General features: G+C 34.6%; 1 protein-coding gene and 2 long non-coding RNA genes across 3 annotated transcripts in view; all 3 read right to left on the bottom strand.

The window, feature by feature from the left end:
* Positions 1–20,607, bottom strand: part of LOC140144386 (uncharacterized) — a 77,870-nt gene extending 57,263 nt beyond the window's left edge. Inside the window, exon 1 of the long non-coding RNA XR_011857875.1 lies at positions 20,516–20,607. This is a non-coding gene — a long non-coding RNA (uncharacterized lncRNA). The remainder of the gene's footprint in view (positions 1–20,515) is intronic.
* Positions 1–22,501, bottom strand: part of LOC140144388 (uncharacterized) — a 112,353-nt gene extending 89,852 nt beyond the window's left edge. The window contains exon 1 of the long non-coding RNA XR_011857877.1: positions 22,180–22,501. This is a non-coding gene — a long non-coding RNA (uncharacterized lncRNA). The remainder of the gene's footprint in view (positions 1–22,179) is intronic.
* The window catches only part of LOC140144384 (uncharacterized), a 76,154-nt gene that overhangs the window by 43,858 nt on the left and 9,364 nt on the right, over positions 1–22,932 (bottom strand). The gene's annotated exons all lie outside the window — the stretch shown is intronic.

The raw sequence follows: 22,932 nt of genomic DNA, 5'->3' as shown, positions 1-22,932 counted from the left end.
CATGGCATAATTTTTTTAATTGTTGGCCCTAAAATGAATCTTATTAAGGGATCAAGAATGAGCGTTTTTGCGGGTTTTTTTGTGGGACATGAGAGCACCTCAGACCTATCGAATTGCATTCTGAATACGAAGCATGTCTTTCTGATATCAAATAATTTTCATTTTTGAAAATCACAATATAATACAAATTTTATGACAAATTATAAAAATTTGATATTTTTCAAATTTTGATATATAACAGTCCTCGAAATAATTTTTATAAATCTAATGATATATTCTTAAAGTGTATGTAGTTGGGAGGAAAAGCCGACGATCAATTGAAAATTTTGACCTTTTATATTGAAGATATGGATTTTTTCCCAAAAAGACCTATTTTTATTTGGTGTTTTGGGGAAAAAATCCATATCTTCAATACGAAAGGTCAAAATTTTCAATTGATCGTCGGCTTTTCATCACACCTACATACACTTTAAGTATAAATCATCAGATTTATAAAGTTTACTTCAAGTACTGTTAAATATCAAAAATATCAATTTTAATGATTTGCCATAAAATGTGTATTACATTGCGAATTTCAAAAATCTAAATTATTTGATATCAGAAGGACATTCTTCGTATTCAGAATGCAATTCGATATGTCTGATGTGCTCTAATGTCCCAAAATAAATACTGTCCAAACGTTCATACCCCTTCCCTTAAGCAACGTTAGGGTTTTATTGCCCGGGGGGCCACTGGTCATTGACAAGGAGGTATCATGCGTGGCCACGAAGTCCCAAATAGCACCCTAAACAAGTATTTACGAGGTCTGAAAATGCAACCCTAAACAAATATGACAAGTGCAATTTTAAACCCTAAATAAGTATTGACACTATTTTGCCCCCATTAGAAACAAGTAAATCAGTCATTTTTTACTCTAAAACCCTTCATAACAACTGGGAAAACACAAATTCAAAAGTTCACAACTTTTAACCTTTATTCCATGCTACATTTGTTTCAAAGGACCCCAAACACTGTGATTTTTATACAAGGTATACCCTTTTTCTTAAATTTCCTTGTTTTAGATATCCTATTCACGATACGTAAGTATACAGTGCCTGAAAAAAGACCCTTTTCGCCAGCCCATAGGGCTGGTATCTAACTCTGAGATGGGATTTGTGTACACTAAAGATTAGCTAAGATTATAGCCTTCTTCTATTGGTATGAATTATTTTTTTTACTTCTTGTGGTGGAAATGTTTTTGATGTCTGCTAATTCGATTTGCAAGGAAAAGAAAGTATGTTTTGCCGTTTCAACGAACGAAAACGATTGAGTATTGCCAAAGTTATGTTTGAATTAATTATGACTTAAAAAGTTATCATAGGTTAGGCCTACACATATAAACATAAACTTGTTCAGCAATCAGCATATCAAAAAAATGACATTGTCAACAATTAGTAATTAGCGGGGAATGATCACTGGGACAAGGTCATATATGTGGACTACTGAGCATAGCATGATGTTTGGTTGCCTGTGAGTGCATAATTGATGTTGATAACAGATCTAATAATGTTGTAGAATCAAAATCTTCATTATATGGACCACATTGAAGTCAAAGTAATTATCTATCCTATCCTGTATCGTTTTATGGATAAAATTGACTCAAAATGTTATTGATGATATTATTGCTATCTTTAACATTAGTTTTGTCTTTTCAACGGGAAAAATCCGATGGAAAATAAAGTTTTTAGGGGTTAGCTATAATATTGAACAATATATCCCATATTTTGGCATGCACTTATAGAAAATAAATAAATTATTGTATTACTTTATAAATTATAAATACTGTAAAATGACACATAACTAAAGTGAGGCCACTTTCTATCTTTTTTATTTGATTCATAAAATTACATTCAACAAAATGATTGAAGACTGAGAAAACACACAATGCAGACTATTGCAGAATGGAGTAGGTAAGTAAGATGCCATGTCCATAGCTTTGCAGGAGTTTCGGACTAACAATCAACACATTAAAAAAATACAGTTTAAAAGTGAAGATTGTAGTGAATGATCAGTCCTTTTATCATGTGCTTGCCACTATCTACTTTATAGTAAACTATACATTGCGAAATAATATAAAATCATTTTAAAATAAAATGTGCATGTAAGTTGAGTTTACATAGCGAATTAACTAACAACTGCAGTGTATTTCTTGATTTTAATAATAAGCATGGGTAAAAAGCAGTAAAGACAAAAATACAGAACAATTTGGAGTAATGAATTAAAGAGTTGACAGGAGTTATAGGAGTTAATGCTTTTTGCTGTTTCAGTGTGCATGTTCTCACCATTGATGGTTTGGTGAACTGTCATGTAACATGGATGTAAGCGTGATCCTAAAAAATGCCTTTCACGGTGACCCACACTATTTACAAGACCTCTTCTGCATTGAGGCTGGCCTTCCCTTTTAAAGGGATTTTTTATTACTTGAATCTTTGGCCACGCATGATACCCCCTGGACAATGACCAGTGCCCCCCCCTGGGTTTTATAGATGATTGATATCTATATATATATACTTGAAATGAATGTCATGTGACGGATGACATGATATGATCAACAACATACACATTTTGCAAACTTACTTACTCGAGAATTCTAGCTTCGAATTTGTACATAGCTATCGGTGAGCAAATTCTTGGCTAGACTTCTCGAGTAAAAACTTACCTGCAATGCTCCTTCAAAGCTGTTTATGATGCCAGGGATGTCAGTAGGCCTACGGAGAAGTAATATAACAACGTCCTCAATATGAAAGTAAAATGAAGATCGCACAATACACAATATGATACCTTAAATGAGACTACAGATAGTGAGGTGATTCACAGCGAAAAATGATCATGCATACGAGTCACTTCAGTCTTCTAGATATCATAAAACCATAACACGTTACGAAGTGCTGGGACCAAATGCGTTGCAACTTGCATATCGATTTAAAGGGACAGGAAACTGGGACTGAATGGACCAAGAAGTGTGCTGTTTATTTGTTAATTGGATTATCTACTAAAACATTATAAAAGTAAAAGAAGCACCCCGAAAAAATAATATAGGTTTTCTCAGTTAATTTAATACATTTTTCGTTATATTTAATATCCCGTTAAGTTTGAATTCGTCCCTAAAATTTGGAAGTGTCTATTTGTAAACTTAGATTTCGTCTTTGGTCAAATAAATTCATATTTTGATCAAAAAGATTCATACAATGTTCATTTGATTTCGTAGAGCGCATTGAAATCGTCTCACCTGCTGCATGGACAGTACTTACACAAATATAATTCGTCTTTGTTCATTAATTTTCATGCTTTGATCAAAGCAATTCGTCCTCCATATGGCATTGTAGGCCTTCATTAATTACATCTTAGATTTCAACCACTGGTATTGAGTTCTCACTAGTGTTATTTCGATTCAGAAAATTAATTTCAATTCAATTCAGATTCACTTTCTTATTACCGGTTTATAAAATCATTTTGATGCAATTTCAATTCAATTCTTCTCTACTTTAAATCATTTTGATTCAATTCCAATTCAATGCATAAAACTTACTGCTAACCAATTTCAATTCCAATTCACGGTTTTTGAATTCAATTCCAATTCACAGCATTCGTATTAATGAACATTCGATTCAATGCATTGAATTGAAATGAAAGAATAAAAACAATGAATTGAAATTAATTTAATTGAATTCAAATTAAAAAAACAAACATTTCGATTCACTTCACTGAATTGAAATGATAAATGGCCTAAATCAAATTCAATTCAATAACAGTTATCACAATATATAATATGGGAGTAAGAGGGCCATACAACCACGTTTGAAATATATAATGATGTAAAAATATGAAAGAAACAAAAACAAAGACAAAAAGAAAAGAAAAGAAAAGAAAAGAAAAGAAAAGAAAAGAAAAGAAAAGAAAAGAAAAGAAAAAAAGAAAAGAAAAGAAAAGAAAAGAAAAGAAAAGAAAAGAAAAGAAAAGAAATAACGAAAGAAATAAAATAAAATAAAGAAAATAAAGAAATATGAAATATATATAAATGGAAAGATAAACATGCAGAAAGAATGAAAGAGAGAAAGACAGAGAAAAAGAAAATATGCAGGCCTACTTCTACATGCTTATGTTAAAGACGAAATTAAATGACCCGAATATGAAACTATTTGATCAAAGACGAAATATATTTACACATTAAGTTGATAACCCCTACATTGGACGAAATTTAAATACATTTGGACGAAATTAAATGAACATTGTATGAATATGTTTGATCAAAATATGAATATATTTGACCAAAGACGAAATTTAAGTTTACAAATAGACACTTCAAAATTTTATGGACGAATTCAAACTTAACGGGATATTAAATATAACGAAAAATGTGTTAAATTAACTGCGAAAACCTATATTATGTGTGTCTTCATCATTTTTCAAACTTGGGCCCATAACCGGGGCCCATAGGCTAAAAAATAATTGATATATCTGAAAGCCCCCGCAAGCGTTCGTTTTTTCTTAGCGCGCCCATTTCAGCTGAAACGGCAAATTCATTTTTTTTGTGTATATTTTTTGCCGTAAAATCATGACATTGTAAGAAATATTTTGAATAAAATTTGTTTAGGTTTAAAACAATTGATATTTGTACTTCAATTGTGTAAACGAACCACAATTTTATGCTGTGTATTTTGAACACTCGTAAAGGACATCTTAATTCAAAATTAAGTTTAAAAAATATCTTAAAATGGCTTTGAGATATAACATTATTTTTTTAGCCTTATGAAAAGTTATACTAAAGTATTTGCACTGAATAAAATTCTGCCATTCATACTTTCGCTCTAGAATACTTTGCTCTAATTATGTTTTTGTTACTAAGGCCTAGTAAAAGTAAAAGAAGCACCCGACAAATATTTAATATGCGTGTCTTCGTGATTTTCAAACTTGGGCTCATAGGTTAAAAAACATTGGTATGTCTGAAAGCCCCTGCAAGCGTTCGTTTATTTCTTAGCGCGCCCATTTCAGCTGAAACGACAAATTCATTTTTATTTCCTATTTTTGTATAGTTTTTTTGCCGTAAAATCATGACATTGAAAGAAATATTTTTAATAATATTTGAATAAAAACGTTTTTAAAACGTTATTTGAAATAATTTGGGCAAACATTTTTCGCAAAATACCGTATTTTTTTCAACCCCAAAATAACATTCTGTTTAGAATGTTTTGTATCATGTTTTCAAAAATGTTTTTGGAATGTTATTAAAACGTTTTTACACCCTTTATATAACCCGACATTTTAAAAGTTTTCTGTAAAATATTTTGTGTTTGCTGGGCAGCAGATTATCAAAAAATGTTTTTTAATGTTATGAAAACGTTTTATACCCTTTATATAACCCGACATTTAAACGTTTTATGACAACCTTTTATAACCTTTTGCGAATGATGTCGAAAACGTTTTGTGTTTGCTGGGTATCTGGTCACAAGAGGGCGAAACATTTTGAAATTTAGTGGTCTCTAAGTTTTATGTCTATTTCATTACAGCATGCTTTTGATTTTGACTAAAAACCAAGGTTAACATACTGCTAAAATTAAGTGTATTTCAATGCTTTCCAAATATCAAGGTTGCCAAAAAATAAACATGTGGGTACAAAAAGGACCACTACATGCATATATCATACTTTTATTTTCAAAATGAGTCTTTTTCGTGGTGAAAATTACGGTCGCATTGCTTGAACCGTCGTGACGCCATACAAAATGTCAATTTCAACGTGGACCGTGCCTATATATCCCCGGTATATAGCTGGAAAAGGCTAGGTAAATCGAGAAAGGCGCTATAACTGATAATAGCGATATTAGCGCTCTTTGTTATACTAGACGCAATTGCGCTATTTTGTCATTCGTTTCTACACATAATTGCGATAATAGCACTGCTATTATCAAAAAGTGCTAATTTCGCTATTATCAGTGTATTTTTTAGACTTAGAAGAAAATCAGTTTGGTGAAAATGGCTCTTAGACAAAATTGCGCAATTATGCAATTTTCACTTTACCCCACCACTCAAGTGATAATGAATTTTCACTTTACCCCACCACTCAAGTGATAATAGCGCTATTTCGCTATTTTCAAAAATGGCCTTTAAACAAAATTGCGCAATTTTGCAATTTTCACTTTACCCCACCACTCAAGTGATAATAGCGCTATTTCGCTATTTTCAAAAATGGCCTTTAGACAAAATTGCGCAATTTTGCAATTTTCACTTTACCCCACCACTCAAGTGATAATAGCGCTATTTCGCTATTTTCAAAAATGGCCTTTAGACAAAATTGCGCAATTTTGCAATTTTCACTTTACCCCACCACTCAAGTGATAATAGCGCTATTTCGCTATTGTCAAAATGGCCTTTAGACAAAATTGCGCAATTTTGCAATTTTCACTTTACCCCACCACTCAAGTGATAATAGCGCTATTTCGCTATTTTCAAAAATGGCCTTTCGACAAAATTGCGCAATTTTGCAATTTTCACTTTACCCCACCACTCAAGTGATAATAGCGCTATTTCGCTATTTTCAAAAATGGCCTTTAGACAAAATTGCGCAATTATGCAATTTTCACTTTACCCCACCACTCAAGTGATAATAGCGCTATTTCGCTATTTTCAAAAATGGCCTTTAGACAAAATTGCGCAACGGAACATGCTCCAAGTCATGGATTAAACGGAATAATTACCAAAGACAAGGCAAATGAGTGGTATTTTTTGTTTTGAAAAATTGACTTTCAACTGAAAGGCCCTGTACAAAGCATTAGGGATTTTGCAATGGGGTCAGTCCATATCAAAACAGATTGAGTGTACACCCACCCTCTTTGATTTTGCTCTCCTTTGGCTCAGGGGTACCTTTCATGGATCCCTAGGTGAGGTCACAAGAAAAAAATTCAAATTCCATTTCGTTTGCGAATGGCGGGCAATCAAAGTTTGGCGACCTCGACCAAAATTGGGACTTTAAGGGGTTCAAATGACTAAGTGCTCTCTTTGAGGGGCACTTTCTTCTTAATTAAATCAGTTGTGACCCTCTGTTTGAATGTGGTCACTCACTGGCTGTGTCTGAAATGCCTAATGCCAAAAAGATTGATTTCGGAATTTTGTTGGGATTTCAGGGGGGGTCAAAATCAGCACTTCGTACTGTTCAATCAAATTATCTTTGATTTTGAAGGACCCATGATAATGTCACAGTGCACTTATAGGTCCTAATTATGTTCAGAATGGATTAACCATGTGCCAATGTCTATGAGCAATTCAAAAAAGAGAAATTTCTAGACCCCTACAGAATTATAGGCCCCCTAAAGTGGTTCAGCCACAAATGGCGCTTAAAATCGGCAAATTTTGACACCTAATAACTTTAGGTGTACACCAGATATGAATTTCTAGTCTTATGCATCTGAAAGAATGTAGTCTAATGTTACTAGGAACATAAGATTTGTTTTGTATTTTTTGTGTTTTGTTACTAAGTTGATGGTCCCAAAAATCCCAATTTTTGACTAATAATGTACAGGTTATGGGTACAAAATGTCAATTTCAACGTACCCTTTTTTCTATTTTTGATCATTGTCTTATTTATCCTGTTATTACACAGTTAACAACGTCCGATTTTGGTGTCTAATTATGTTTTCTTGCATGAGAAATACAACTACGCAACTTAAAAAACTGTACAAGGAACCAATGACCTCCTTATTACAATATGGACGCTTTTGGCAGACATATTGCAAAAAGAGGGTCATCGGTTCCTTGTATAGTTTTTAATTTGCTTAGTTGTATTTCTCATGCAAGAAAACATATATAATTAGACACCAAAATTACCAAAATCAGACGTTGTTAACTATGGTCAGAATTCAAAAGGTCGTTGACCTATGAACATTTTTTCGTCATAGCGCCCTCCTGAAAGGTCTGACACATAACAAACTATACATTTTTGGAATCCTCATGACCATACGAGTAATTTGATATATTACTTGACATAATTGGGAGCATTCTGAAAATTTGACCCCCAACCTGTACTTTGCATGTGCATCGTTGCCAGGAAGTGCATTTTGACCCCTTAAAAATCCATACAGAGGATTAAAAAGTAGTTTTTCTTATTACTTGACTCAAGAGCAACTTGAAATATCAGGATAAATAATACAAATGGCTATAAAGTGATCAAAAATATAAAAAAAATATACTAAAATTGGCATCCTGTATGCATGGTATGTTAGGCAAAAATGACTATTTTTGAAAGCGTCAACTTAATACTAAAACACAAAAATACAAAACAAATCTTATGTTCCTAGTAACATTAAACTACATTCTCGCAGATGCAAAAGACTAGAAATTCATATCTGGTGTACACCTAAAGTTATTAGGGGTCAAAATTTGCCGATTTTAAGTGCCATTTGTGGCTGAACCACTTTAGGGGTGGCCTAAAATTCTGTAGGGGTCTAAAAATTTCTCTTTTTTTGAATTGCTCATAGACATTGGCATATGGTTAATCCATTCTGAACATAATTAGGACCTATAAGTACACTGTGACATTATCATGGGTCCTTCAAAATCAAGATAATTTGATTGAACAGTACGAATTGCTGATTTTGACCCCCTCTGAAATCCCAACGAAATTCCGAAATCTATCTTTTTTGGCATTAGGTATTTCAGACACAGCCAGTGAGTGACCACATTCAAAAAGAGGATCACAACTGATTCAATTAAGAAGAAAGTGCCCCTCAAAGAGAGCACTTTGTCATTTGGACCCCTTAAATTCCCAATTTTGGTCGAGATCGCCAAACTTTGATTGCCCGCCATTCGCAAACGAAATGGAATTTGAATTTTTTCTTGTGACCTCACCTAGGGATCCATGAAAGGTACCCCTGAGCCAAAGGAGAGCAAAATCCAAGAGGGTGGGTGTACACTCAATCTGTTTTGATATGGACTGACCCAATGTCCCCTTTCAGAACCGTGACAAGTGGGTAAATGCAATAGATGGAAAAACCCGTTCGGCTGCTGCATGTATGTTATTAAGAAAAATAGAAACACATTTTGGCCGTAAATCCCCAGATGTGAAGGAAATGCGTAACCATCAGACCTAACACGTCAGACCTAAGAGTTCACACTTATTACTTGCCCTGCGGGGCTCTCAATAACAGTTCGCACTTAAACTGCATAAACATCAATTTCTTAAGAAAGACCTAACACATCAGACCTAACAGTTCACACTTCCTTACTTGCCCTGCGGGGCTCTTCCGTTGTGGTCCCACTGGGAGCATGTTCTCGAAACGTTTGGGCTGCTGCGTGCATGTTATTAAAAAAATTAGCAGTTCACAGTTTCTTTCTTGCCCTGCGGGGTTCTTCCGTTCTGGTCCCACTTGGAGCATGTTCTCGAAACGTTTGGGCTGCTGCGTGTATGTTATGAAAGAAATTAGCAGTTCACAGTTTATTTCTTGCTCTGCGGGGCCCTTCCGTTCTGGTCCCACTTGGAGCATGTTCCCGAAACGTTTATTGCGCAATTTTGTTGAAAATAGCGGAATAGCGCAATTATCACTTCAATGAAGAGGTAAAGTGAAAATCTGAAAATTGCGCAATTTAGCGCAAAATTGCGCAATTTTTGAAAATAGCGGAATAGCGCAATTATCACTTGAATGAAGAGGTAAAGTGAAAATGTTGAAATTTGAAAATTGCGCAATTTAGCGCAAAATTGCGCAATTTTTTGAAAATAGCGGAATAGCGCAATTATCACTTCAATGAAGAGGTAAAGTGAAAATCTGAAAATTGCGCAATTTAGCGCAAAATTGCGCACAAGGTATTGTCATAATTGCGCTATTTTCATTGAGCATTGTGAAAGATTCATAATTGCAATGTTTAGTTCAAAATTGCGCTAATTTCAAAATGGGGTTGATAATTGCGCTAATTTGGAAAAGTTATTATCATAATTGCGCTATTTTCATGGAGCATTTTGAAAGTTTCATAATTGCAACGTTTAATTCATAATTGCGCTAATTTCAAAAGATGGTTGATAATTGCGCTAATTTCAACAAATTCTTATCATAATTGCGCTAATTTCAAAGCCTCACATTGATAATTGCATATTAGCAGTCAGTGTTGCTATTCTGTGTTAATATCGCTATTGTCAGTTCCAGCGCCTTTATGGGTAAATCGCAATCTCTCTCTCTCTCTCTTTTTAATACGGCCGATCTCACACGCATTTCATGATGGACAATGTGTACGCATGGATGAATAGTATATCATAAAGTTCTTACGAACAAAAAAGATCATTATAGTTAGACTTTTGTATGTTCATTAATTGTGTGCATTTTCAACGTTATCTTCGGCCACGTTCTTTTCGTACGTGCAAAATCTTAAAAACTGCCTCAACTTGAATAGGCCTACGCGACCTTGCTTCGACACAGACGAGTGGTTTTGAACAGATAGATGGGTGTACGATCACGGCGCTTGGAAATCGCAATCGTATCTTTGAGCAATTTCAAGTCCCGGTTTCAAGTATTGACCAGAAAGCGAATTTTACCCAACTTTCATAAAATTGTACATTTGCGACTCAACATTTACCTTTGTTTTTATTTTCAAAATAATAGGCCTACTATTTAAGACAGAAGTTACAGAAACCTATAATACGTGTATTTAAACACATTACTGTATACATGATCGGCTGAAATAAGATTTTTCAATTCAATAGTCAAGTGAAGTTGGAAGACCATGATTGATTGTTTATCCAGGCCCATGGTCTAGCCTGACGCGAAATCATTCATAATGATGCTCCCGATGATTGGTTTTATGGAAGTTGTACATAGGTCAAATATTGACCAACTACTTCTGAAATTATATGTCTTAAACAAAGCATAATCCATATTTGATTTCTTTCACCTACATAAATTGCCTAACTAAATATAAAGAAATAATTTTGTGGGCCGGGCTTGCAGCTTAGGCTATACTTCAATCTCATCAATTCCATTTTTTGGGACATTTAACATGTTTAATGTGGACTCGGAGAAAGCATGTGACAGCCACGGGGACAGCCATAAAGAACTATATCAAATAAATACATAGCCTTTTCGATTTTACGTCAATTTACAATGTTTTCGGCTTTAAAAAAATGCTCAATGATGACAAGAAACCTAAGGCTCCTTATTTCATTAGACGGTGTCAGAGACTAGTCAGGAACAACAAAATAATAGTAACTAGGCCGGCTACGAATAGCAACCCAAGGTTCCTTATTTCATTAGACGGTGTCAGAGACTAGTCAGGAGCAACAAAACAATAGCAATTAACTTGTATTAGAAACACATGGCTCCTTCTTTCATTAGACGGTGTCAGAGACTAGCCAGGAGCAACAAAACAATAGCAATTAACTACTACTAGCAACCCAAGGGTCCTTATTTTATTGGACGGTGTCAGAGACTAGTCAGGAACAACAAAATAATAGCAATTAACTACTACTAGAAACCCAAGGCTCCTTATTTCATTAGACGGTGTCAGAGACTAGTCAGGAGCAACAAAACAATAGCAATTAGCTACTACTAGAAACCCAAGGCTCCTTATTTCATTAGACGGTGTCAGAGACTAGTCAGGAGCAACAAAACAATAGCAATTAACTACTACTTGAAACCCAAGGCTCCTTATTTCATTAGACGGTGTCAGAGACTAGTCAGGAGCAACAAAACAATAGCAATTAACTACTACTAGAAACCCAAGGCTCCTTATTTCATTAGACGGTGTCAGAGACTAGTCGGGAGCAACAAAACAATAGCAATTAGCTACTACTAGAAACCCAAGGCTCCTTATTTCATTAGACGGTGCCAGAGACTAGTCAGGAGCAACAAAACAATAGCAATTAACTACTACTTGAAACCCAAGGCTCCTTATTTCATTAGACGGTGTCAGAGACTAGTCAGGAACAACAAAACAATAGCAATTAGCTACTACTAGAAACCCAAGGCTCCTTATTTCATTAGACGGTGTCAGAGACTAGTCAGGAGCAACAAAACAATAGCAATTAGCTACTACTAGAAACCCAAGGCTCCTTATTTCATTAGACGGTGTCAGAGACTAGTCAGGAGCAACAAAACAAAAGCAATTAACTACTACTTGAAACCCAAGGCTCCTTATTTCATTAGACGGTGTCAGAGACTAGTCAGGAACAACAAAACAATAGCAATTAGCTACTACTAGCAACCCAAGGGTCCTTATTTTATTGGACGGTGTCAGAGACTAGTCAGGAACAACAAAATAATAGCAATTAACTACTACTAGAAACCCAAGGCTCCTTATTTCATTAGACGGTGTCAGAGACTAGTCAGGAGCAACAAAACAATAGCAATTAGCTACTACTAGAAACCCAAGGCTCCTTATTTCATTAGACGGTGTCAGAGACTAGTCAGGAGCAACAAAACAAAAGCAATTAACTACTACTAGAAACCCAAGGCTCCTTATTTCATTAGACGGTGTCAGAGACTAGTCAGGAACAACAAAACAATAGCAATTAGCTACTACTAGAAACCCAAGGCTCCTTATTTCATTAGACGGTGTCAGAGACTAGTCGGGAGCAACAGAATAATAGCAATTAACTACTACTAGAAACCCAAGGCTCCTTATTTCATTAGACGGTGTCAGAGACTAGTCGGGAGCAACCAATGAGGTAGAAAGGATAGAGTGCCCTGCTCGCCGAATCTGTGAAGCAGGTTTGGGTCCCAGTTTGGGTGCTGTATAGATCACAAAGTTGAACAAATCATGTATTACAACGCATTAAATTTCCCAGTATACAATTGTCTTTATCAAAAAATTGCTGAATTATAAAGGCAAACACGCCTGAATCTGGTATTTCATCGAAATTTCGCCTTCAATCGCCGTTCCTGTAGCGCTGCATGGCAACGGGCGAATGAACTAGATTTAGGAGCGTGCTTGCCTTTATTATTCAGCAATTTTTTGATAAAAAAATGGTACACAGTAAAGTTGAATATGCTAAAACAAGTAATTTATTTAATTTTATTAATCCATACATGCTAGAGTAAATTCAGTTTCCATTTTAGTTGTATTTGATGCTGATTTTGTTAGGTCCCTTCATTTCATAATGGCTTATTCAGTGTGTGATTGTCAATGAAACGGCAACGTACCAGCTCGAGCTCAGCGATCTATGTTTTTCTACGTCATTGGGAGCAACAGAATAATAGCAATTAACTACTACTAGAAACCCAAAGCTCCTTATTTCATTAGACGGTGTCAGAGACTAGTCAGGAGCAACAAAACAATAGCAATTAGCTACTACTAGAAACCCAAGGCTCCTTATTTCATTAGACGGTGTCAGAGACTAGCCAGGAGCAACAAAATAATAGCAATTAACTACTACTAGAAACACATGGCTCCTTATTTTATTAGACGGTGTCAAAGACTAGTCAGGAACAACAAAACAATTAGCAATTAACTACTACTAGAAACCCAAGGTTCCTTATTTTATTAGACAGTGTCCAAAGACTAGTCAGGAACAACAAAACAATTAGCAATTAAATATTTATAATAATATAAATATTCTAGTGCGATATAACTTTTATCACTATTTAAGACTAGGGGTCTGTTACCGTCAAGCAAAATTTTAAATATGTGGACAAACTCAAAAAAAATAGAAATCCTTGATTCTTTTAGCATGGAAAGGGTTTAGGGGGGACATTTTAAAAATGACATTTAAAAAGTTGCATTTGGCCTGTTGGCATGGTAACGGACAAAACAAAATTTACAATTTTCATATTTGAAAAAGGGCAAAGTTTGGTCAAATGCCACAAATATATAAGATGTGATATAATTTTTAATTTTTTTTCTTCAGATAAGGGTATGCTTTGGTAGTCCTTGCAAATGAAGAAAGAGCTTGTCACTCTTTTAAAAGATCCTTTAATTTTAAGTAGAAAAAACACATTTTTGGGCAAAAATTGTAAATGTCATTTTACCCTAACATTGAAGGGGTGTAACTGTAAAGAAGAAGTTGATATTTTGTAATTGTATGGTGGCGTAGCTAGAGTGAACCCTTGCTGACAGATATATAGTTTCAAAAAATTGGGGTCTTAACTTCTAAAGAAGTTCTGGCTTTTTAAAAGTACCAAGGTTTTGAAAAAATATGTATTTTTTAAGGGGAATTTATGGCAAAAAAGACAAATTTCGCTTAAAAGGATTGTGTTTAAATAACCGTAATGAAATAATTATTGAATATATTTCTATTGATGAAAAGATTAAGTAACTTCTTAAATTTTAGTCTCACACTCTTAAAAATACCTAGTCGTTTTTTCGACTAGAAATCCTAGTCAAAATAATTTGACGAGATTCTGGTCATTTTGAGGAGATTTTCTAATCATTTCAAAGCTGATCTAGTCATTTATGCCTGGTCAACGCATATCTAGTCCTTTACGCCTGGTCATAAATTCTAGTCAAGAAATTCTAGTCAATTCCAAGTCGAGGATGCAGAATTTGGTGTGAGTTTTCACACCAATTTCGGTAACAAATTGGGTAACAATTTTGTAACAAATGATTATTGTGATGAGTGCTAGTGTTTGGAGGACCTTCTCTAAATCCTAAATATTATACTCAGTTGAAATAATAGGAAACAAAACCACGGATGAAGAACACAGGGCAAACGCTATTTAACACCATAGATTTTATATTTTCAAGCAAATACATTATAATTTTCTGCCATCCTCTTTTAAGACCGTAATTTTATAGATAATTTCTGTAATACGTGTCACCATGCTATCAAATACACTTGGTGGCTATTTAACACCACAGTGTTGAGGCGCGTGTTCCTCTCTTAGCGTGAAGCGGACAAGAGATGATGCATTTCCCCAAATTAACATGACTAGAATTTAAAATGACTAGAATCTAGTAAGATCCTATTGCACCCCGCAATCTAGTCAAAAAAGTGAAAAAAAATGACTACATATTCTGGTCATGTTTTGTCAAGACTCCCTAGTCGTTCCTGTCGACTAGATTATCCTAGTCAAAATGACTAGAGTCTAGTAAGATCCTATTGCACCCCGCAATCTAGTCAAATTTGACTAGTTTCTAGTCAAAAGTGACTAGGGATTTTTAAGAGTGCAGTTTTAAATGGTACAAACAAGCTATATTATACATAAAAGCCTTTTAAGCATGTTAAGCAGATTAGGCAGATTGCAGTGCTATTCAAATACAGATAGAGGGCCGCGCTTGGAAGACAGGTCGCTTTTAGCAACCTGGTACAAACAACAGAGTTCACCAACTTTACGAGAACACCAATCAGGAGCTGTGCAATAATGATAAGCCCTGTAGGAAGGGTAAATATGGGGGGAGGGGGGTGTCCAAGAATCTTTGGCAACCCCAAAAAGGGGTGAGCAGTTGTTGGCAGGTCAAAGGGGTGAGGGGTCTAGTACATGAACTTATACCATAGTTCCTAGCCGTCGCAGAGGAGCTCATAGGGTAGTGTCAATATACCGGTAAACGACATCTGATTTGCCCAGGTTTTTGTAAGTTTGCCACTGCTTTTAGCATCAGACAGTTAGATACCCGGTACAAACAACAGAGTTCACCAACTCTACGAGAACACCAATCAGGGGCTGTGCAATAATGATAAGCCCTGTAGGAAGGGTAAATATGGTTGTGGGGGTGTCCAAGAATTTTTGGCAACCCCCCAAAAAGGGGGGAGCAATTTTGAAAGGTCAAAGGGGTGAGGGGTCTAGTAGGCCTACATGAACCTATACCATGGTTTCTAGCCGTCGCAAAGGAGCTCATAGGTACTGACAATATACTGGTAAACGACACATCTGATTTGTCCAGGTTTTTGTTTGCCACTGCAAGCTAGGTGGTGGCATACGGCATGTACGGGGCAGACTATACTACAGACACGCTCTAATAAGGGCTTAGAAAAACAGTGCAGAAATGTTCAAATATGCAAAATTCTTTGCTCACTACGCTTGCATTATACAAGTACATCTAGACCATTATTATAGGTTTGCAAATTGGGAACTCAAACATATGTCATGTGCGGGGGGGGGGGGGCAAAGATTTGTTGGCAGGCCGGAAGGGGCAAGCAATTCTTTTTGGCACGCCGTTTGGAAGGTTTAAGCCTAGCCTTCAACATCAGGAAGCATGTAAAGTTTCATATCCAGCAGATGGATCTTCAGGGAATTCAACATCAGAAAATGTTAACCAAGAAACATTTGAAAATCATCAACATCATGACAACATGTGCTGCTTTTAACATCAGGCAGCTACTAGTACTAACCCAGTACAATCAACAGTGTTCACCAATTCTACGAGAACACCAATCAGCAATAGGAAGTATGTGAAGCTTTATCTTCAGTAGATGAATCTACTAGCTACGGTGGATTCAAGAGGTATTGCAAACGCTATTCAGTTACCCAAGGAAACACGTGCATCGACATACATAAAGCATTGAAGCATTGACGCTAGTAGCTCACATTCAGTCAGGAAAATATGACAAAATTACAAACATCAAAATTAAAAAGCCTTCTATAGCCAAGATAAGAGGAAATACAAGCGGACAGCAATGCATTCTTTTTGAATCGGAGATATGATTAGGTCATGAATTGGTTATATAGCACTAATAGGCCTGGGCGATACATGGAAATACGACGAGTAACTATTTGTTTGCATGGCATCTGAAAAGACTGCTTTAAAATCGCTGAAATTGACCAAGTAATATAGCCAAAAAAGTACTTTTTAGGGTTTGATATTGTAACTTTCAGCTTCGAGTGCGCACTGCCATTTTGAGATGTTTACGGTTCAGTGCGTTAAACAAGAAAAGTCTCAAGTCAACCTATGTTAAGTTTTTGATCATTTGGCATCTAAATCATATAGTTTCACCTGATATTAGTGGCATTTAACTGTGAGAGTTCTGAATATGAGAAACGTCCACCCGAAATTAGCCATTTTGCCATTGAAACCGTGTAATACATAATTAGTGGTATTTAACCTATAGTCAGCAAGAAACAAACAAACCCAATTTCCAAGAAGCAGAAAGAATTTATCATTGATGGGTATGAGCATGGAGAGGTCACTGGAAATCCGGGCCGGGAATAGAGAGACTTTTCTGCTGTTGCTAAGCAAATGCGTTTTTTGGCGGATGTAAAATAGCAACAAGAGGGCATTTAGCATGTTTAGCAGGCCTACATCTGAGACGAGTATCTGACCCCACAACACACAAGTAGTTTTTTTCCGAGAGATCAATGATGAACTTGCAGATCCTGCAGATACAATGGTATATCAAGAGTGCCTAAAGCAAGCGGTGCAGAAACCAGAACTTTATCATCCAATTACTCCTATTACTTTGGAGACAAATAGATTATTTAGAGTACAAGATGACAAACTTAGCAGTGTCAGCATCAAAACTCTCACAGACATCTGTCAGGCACTGTTCATGATCTCATTAGAAAATCCCACACATGAGCGACTCCGTTTATAATTCTAACAATCTACACAAAGTAAAGACTTGAGCATCACTTTATGATGGGTTGGCAATGGCTTCACCATGTCCACATTTAACTTTCAAAAAAAAAGGGGAAAAAAAACCTGTGACATAGCATTTTAAAAACAATAATTCAAGTGCATTGTCCAGTCCCCCATGTTTTTATAAACATTTTTCTATTGTTTTGTAATGTTTGATCTTTCTTACATTTGAGATTTGTTTTCAGTATCATGCAGTCTTAGAACTAAATTTATAGATAACATTGTATAAAACAAAGAAAAATGTTACTTGGTATGTCAGTTGCTGTTGTTGCTATAAACCCCAGATAAGGTAGAAACAACTGGTAAAAACGACTTTAATATTATAAATCCACGAAATTATCACATTCTCATTATGTTTAAACCATATTTAGATTATTGGTGATAAAGTCAATATTAAAATATGTCTTTGAGACAATTCAAAACAAATGTTCTCATTTCATGTTAAAATGTGTATAGTCTATGAATTCATAATTGTGATTGCATTTTTTTGTATATCTTATATTGTATCCTTTTGTGTACTATTATTATAATTATGTTTTGTATTGACTGAGGGCCTGCTTGGAAAGCAGTGCTGGTCACTGAAGTTGTTACCCTCAATAAAGAAAGAATAAACTAAAAAGGACTTTGTTATATCAACCTTTATTCAGGAATGCAAAATACAAAATATAAGCAATGCAAGAATACAAGGAGGAACAAAAACCCAGGACAAAATCTGGACAAGATGCCCAAATTAATGCAGGGTGACATATTATAAATCCACGAAATTATCACATTCTCATTATGTTTAAACCATATTTAGATTATTGGTGAGGTATTTCAGATAAAGTCAATCAATGAGTCCATTAGTGAATATAGGCCTAAATAAGAAGTAGAAATGATTATTACATGGAAAACCCCTAGCCTACTCCAGAGTAGTGACCAACTGAAATATAATGTGTTTTATTTGGTTTCAATAGTTATAATCGATTTTTCCATTGTTTAGGAAGAGTAGAGATTGTAAAAGACAGATAACCACCACCAAGAAATTAATGCCCATGGTAACCATTTTGCGCCCAACTGTGCACATTTTTCATGCATTAAATCATATGGCTGGGGGAGGGGTCACTGGCAGTTTACTAAGTGAAATTTACTTAAATAAATGATAACCAATGGTTATGATTGGTCAATGAACTATTCTGGGTATGTTATTTGCAAATCACAAGCCAATAAAGGATTTTTATACTGTGAAAGTGCTATGTAATTAGCTAATTTTTATCGAAAATAGCGAACTTTCTTCAAAGTAAAACTTCGTTATGGGGTAAAGACCCCATTTTTTTTATTGGTTGGTTGATCATCCCCATTCATAGTCATTCTCATCCAACCCCTGACTTTAATCAGCAAACTTCTTCTTGAGAGTTATTGAATTTCAAAGTTATACCACTTTTACTAATGAAAAAATTGCAAAAAGAGGATTTTGCATTGCATATTACACAATATTCTAGGTGGGTGAGAAAACTGGCAATACTATTTTTGTAACGTCTAATACATAGGTATTTATCAGCAGCAATTTAAATTGTTCCATACTTTTTGCAATTTCATTAGTGCTAGCTAGAAAAATGTGTCTTTTTCGAACTGTAAAATTGAAAAAATGTACTTTCCCTGTGGCAATCTTCAAAGAACCGTTACCATGGCAACAATGGATTTTCGATTTTTTGATCAAGTTACAAAATCATTAAACCCAAATACCTTTCCTATCACAAGATTTAGGCAAATTCTATGAACCTTTATTTTTGGCTTTGTCCGCACAAAGCGTATGTTTGAGTAGATATCCATGAAAAAAGCTGATTCCTAAAATTTCCGTTGATTCCAATTCTGTGGTGTTTGCGAGATATGCATGATTATGTAGGCCTATATTACTTTGCTGTGCTGTAATTTCGTAATAGTAAGAAATCGGATAGCAATCCCAGCAAACACAAAAACGTTTTAAAAACGTTTTAAATAAGTTATATTTTGGCTTTTGGTTTAGGTAAAAACGTTTTAATAACATTAAAATGTCGGGTTATATAAAGGTCATGATAACGTTTTAAAACGTTTTGTATGAAAACTACACTACAACAATATTTTTAAATGTTTTCAAAAATTTTATTGTAAACTATTTTTGCAAACATTTTTGCCAAATATTGTGTCAATACTTTAATAACATTATGTTAAAATATTTGAACCCAGCAAACACAGAAATGTTCTTAAAATGTTTTTTTCAAAACCTTTTAATCACATTTAAATGTCGCGTTATATAAAGGTCATGAAAACGTTTTTAAAACGTTATCGAAAATATTTTGGGCAAACATTTTTCGTAAAATATTTTTTCAACCCCAAAATAACATTTTGTTTAGAATGTTTTGTATCAAGTTTTCAAGAATGTTTTTGGAATGTTATTAAAACGTTTTTATACCCTTTATATAACCCGACATTTAAAGGTTTTCTGTAAAACATTTTTGTTTGCGGAGCAGTAGATTATCAAAAAATTATTTTTAAGGTTATGAAAACGTTTTATACTCTTAATATACCCTTTATATAACCCGACATTTAAACTTTTTCTGACAACCTTTTATAACCTTTTGCAAATGATGTCGAAAACGTTTTGTGTTTGCTGGGACGTTTGCACAGTATTTTTGTGGGACCTGAAAGCACATAAGACATATCAAATTGCATTCTGAATACGAGAAATGTCCGTTTATCAAATAATTTTGATTGTTTGAAATTCGCGGTATAATTCAAATTTTATGGCAAATTATTAGAATTTGCGATTTTTATATTTTTGTTATTTAACAGTCCTCGAAGTAAACTTTACACTGCAAATAAAAATGTTTAGGTTTCTGTAAAACTTTTTAAACACACGAACGTTGTTTATTAACAACTGAAAATAGTTGACATCCACATTATCTATAGGCCTACATTACTGGTATTTTCAGAACCCTCTACTCCCACATATTACACATATACAAAATAAAACCTAACACTTTCATTCCCTTGTAAAATAATCACACTCTAAAGCTTATACTTGAACACACCAAAGTGTTTATAAACACTAACGATATAAACGCTTGCTTGACACAATGTTTAAGTTTTAAACATTGTTAGTGTTTAGAGTTAATTAGAGAATTTGTACCGCAGTACTGTTTTCAAAGTGGTGAATGCAATCCATGGTACACCACTTTTCATTAAAATTATGTGTTTCCGTAATATAAATATACATTAAAGCTTTAAGGTGACTGTGCACTCTCAGAAATGCAGGAGTTAAAAGCGATGTACATATTAACTTAATAATTCATGCAAGATATATAAAAGTATACATTTTGGGAAAGGAAATTAGTCAAGGAATCTACATATAAACACAGATCTGCGGGTAAAAAGAACAATTTTGGAAACAATTGTAAAAATCTCATTTTTACCGCACTTTTAATTAATGCATTAATGCATAATACATAGTCCCCTTAAGTAGATTTACTATTGGTAACTAAAGGGTGGCAACAAAAGTACAAACGGTTTACTGAATTATAAAGTACATACAAAATACATACAAAAATAAAATACATACAAAAAACAAATATCATGATAACTAAAACTTTCAACTGTTAATTGAGTAATTTTGTTCAAACAACCTGTAATAAAATCTTAACAAGAGTGTGTAAATTGAATCTAAAATAATGCACAAAAAAATCACACAATTTGGCAAACAAAAACAGGAATTTTGAAGAAAAGTCATCCTAAACATTATTTCAAACAGTATGATAGCTCAAATTAAAGCTTTCGAATGATACAAAATATACCAGCGTAGCATGAAAGTTCTATAAGCATTGTTTATTTTCGTTTAAATCTCCTGGTGCACGTATCGTGTGGATTTGCCCAAAAGCGAAATAGTTAGAAAATAGGTATGTGCAAATTTTAAACATGCAAAAATTACTACTTTAAATTAAAATTACTTTTATCTAAATCCTTTGTGATGACTTCAATACCATCTTAAAGGAGGATTTCGTGATCCTAGCATCCTCTTTTTATGACATTTTTCAGTAGATATCAACAAAAAAAAGCTTATTCCCAAATTTTCAGTTGATTCTGATTTTGCGTTTGCGAGTTATCATGATTCACTGTTCCATAGGCCACTGTTGTAATTTCGTTCTGGTATACCAGAACAAAATTCTAATTTGGCGATATTTTTGCTAAACGAATTAATCTGCAAGACATTTTTGGTACATATACATAATGTAGCCAGAGATATCCAGTGGTATAAAAATCTCAACTTTAAAAAAAAAAGGAAAAGTGGGGGGGGGTGAGGCTGTGGATCACGAAATGCCCTTTTAATGAAATCAAATAATTTATGGAATTAAAAGCATTTTCTTTTATAAAACAATAAAGGTCGTGTCTACATCAGTTTTATCAATAGTCTAGGTTGTTGAAACACACTCCGTGCAAACCCACCCCATACACCAACACCCACACACCCAACACAAAATACACACATCATGCATGGTCGTGAGTATGACTCTAGCCATGTCTATTACTTCCATGCTCTAGCTAATACCAAACAGTTTGTCAGCCACACTATAAACATGATAAAAACAGCGTACGAGTATACTGCACACAAAAGTATTCATACACCTAAAATAAAAGCAATACCTTAAAGGAGTATTTCGTGATCCTAGCATCCTTTATTTATGTCATTTTTCATTAGATATCCACGAAAAAAAACTATTCCCAAAATTTCAGTTGATTCCAATTGTGCGTTCGCGAGTTATGCATGATTATGTGTACTACTCTGCTCCATAGACAATGCGTTGTAATTTCGTTCTGGTGCACCAGAACGAAATTCAAATTTCACGATATCTTTGCTAAACGAATTAATCTGCAAGAAATATTTTGTACATAAACATTATGTAGCCAGAGGTTTCCAGTCATATAAAAATTTCAACTTTTTTTGAGAAAAGTGGGGGATGAGGCTGTGGATCACGAAATGCTCTTTTAAGGGACCGTTCACAAACACTTGTGGGGGGGGGGGGCTGATGCAAAAAAAATTCATCGCGAAAATACCCCCCCCTTAACAGATCTCAAAAATGTCTAGTAAATTGGTGGTAATTTTTTAGCCCCCCCCCTTAGGAGGGTCAAAACCATTAAGAGTCCCTCTTTTTGCATCAGGCCCCCTAACAAGTATTTGTGAACGGTCCCTAATGACACTTAACGTTAATGACCAAATAAAATAATCAATAGATGGATAATTTTGTTCTGCATATTTGACACCTCATTCGGTACAATGCGACTCATTAGTATACCACTTTGAATGGAAAAAGAGAGCATTTTAAAAGAGACACATTTGTGATATTTCTCCCTTCAGAGCGATTCGCACCGGCTTTTGTAACGGGCTCATTACAGTGT

This window comes from Amphiura filiformis, unplaced genomic scaffold, assembly GCF_039555335.1.
Source record: "Amphiura filiformis unplaced genomic scaffold, Afil_fr2py scaffold_51, whole genome shotgun sequence".
NCBI classification, from domain to species: domain Eukaryota; kingdom Metazoa; phylum Echinodermata; class Ophiuroidea; order Amphilepidida; family Amphiuridae; genus Amphiura; species Amphiura filiformis.
The sequence above is the reverse complement of the archived record's forward strand: the minus strand, read 5'-3'. Positions and strand labels throughout refer to the sequence as shown.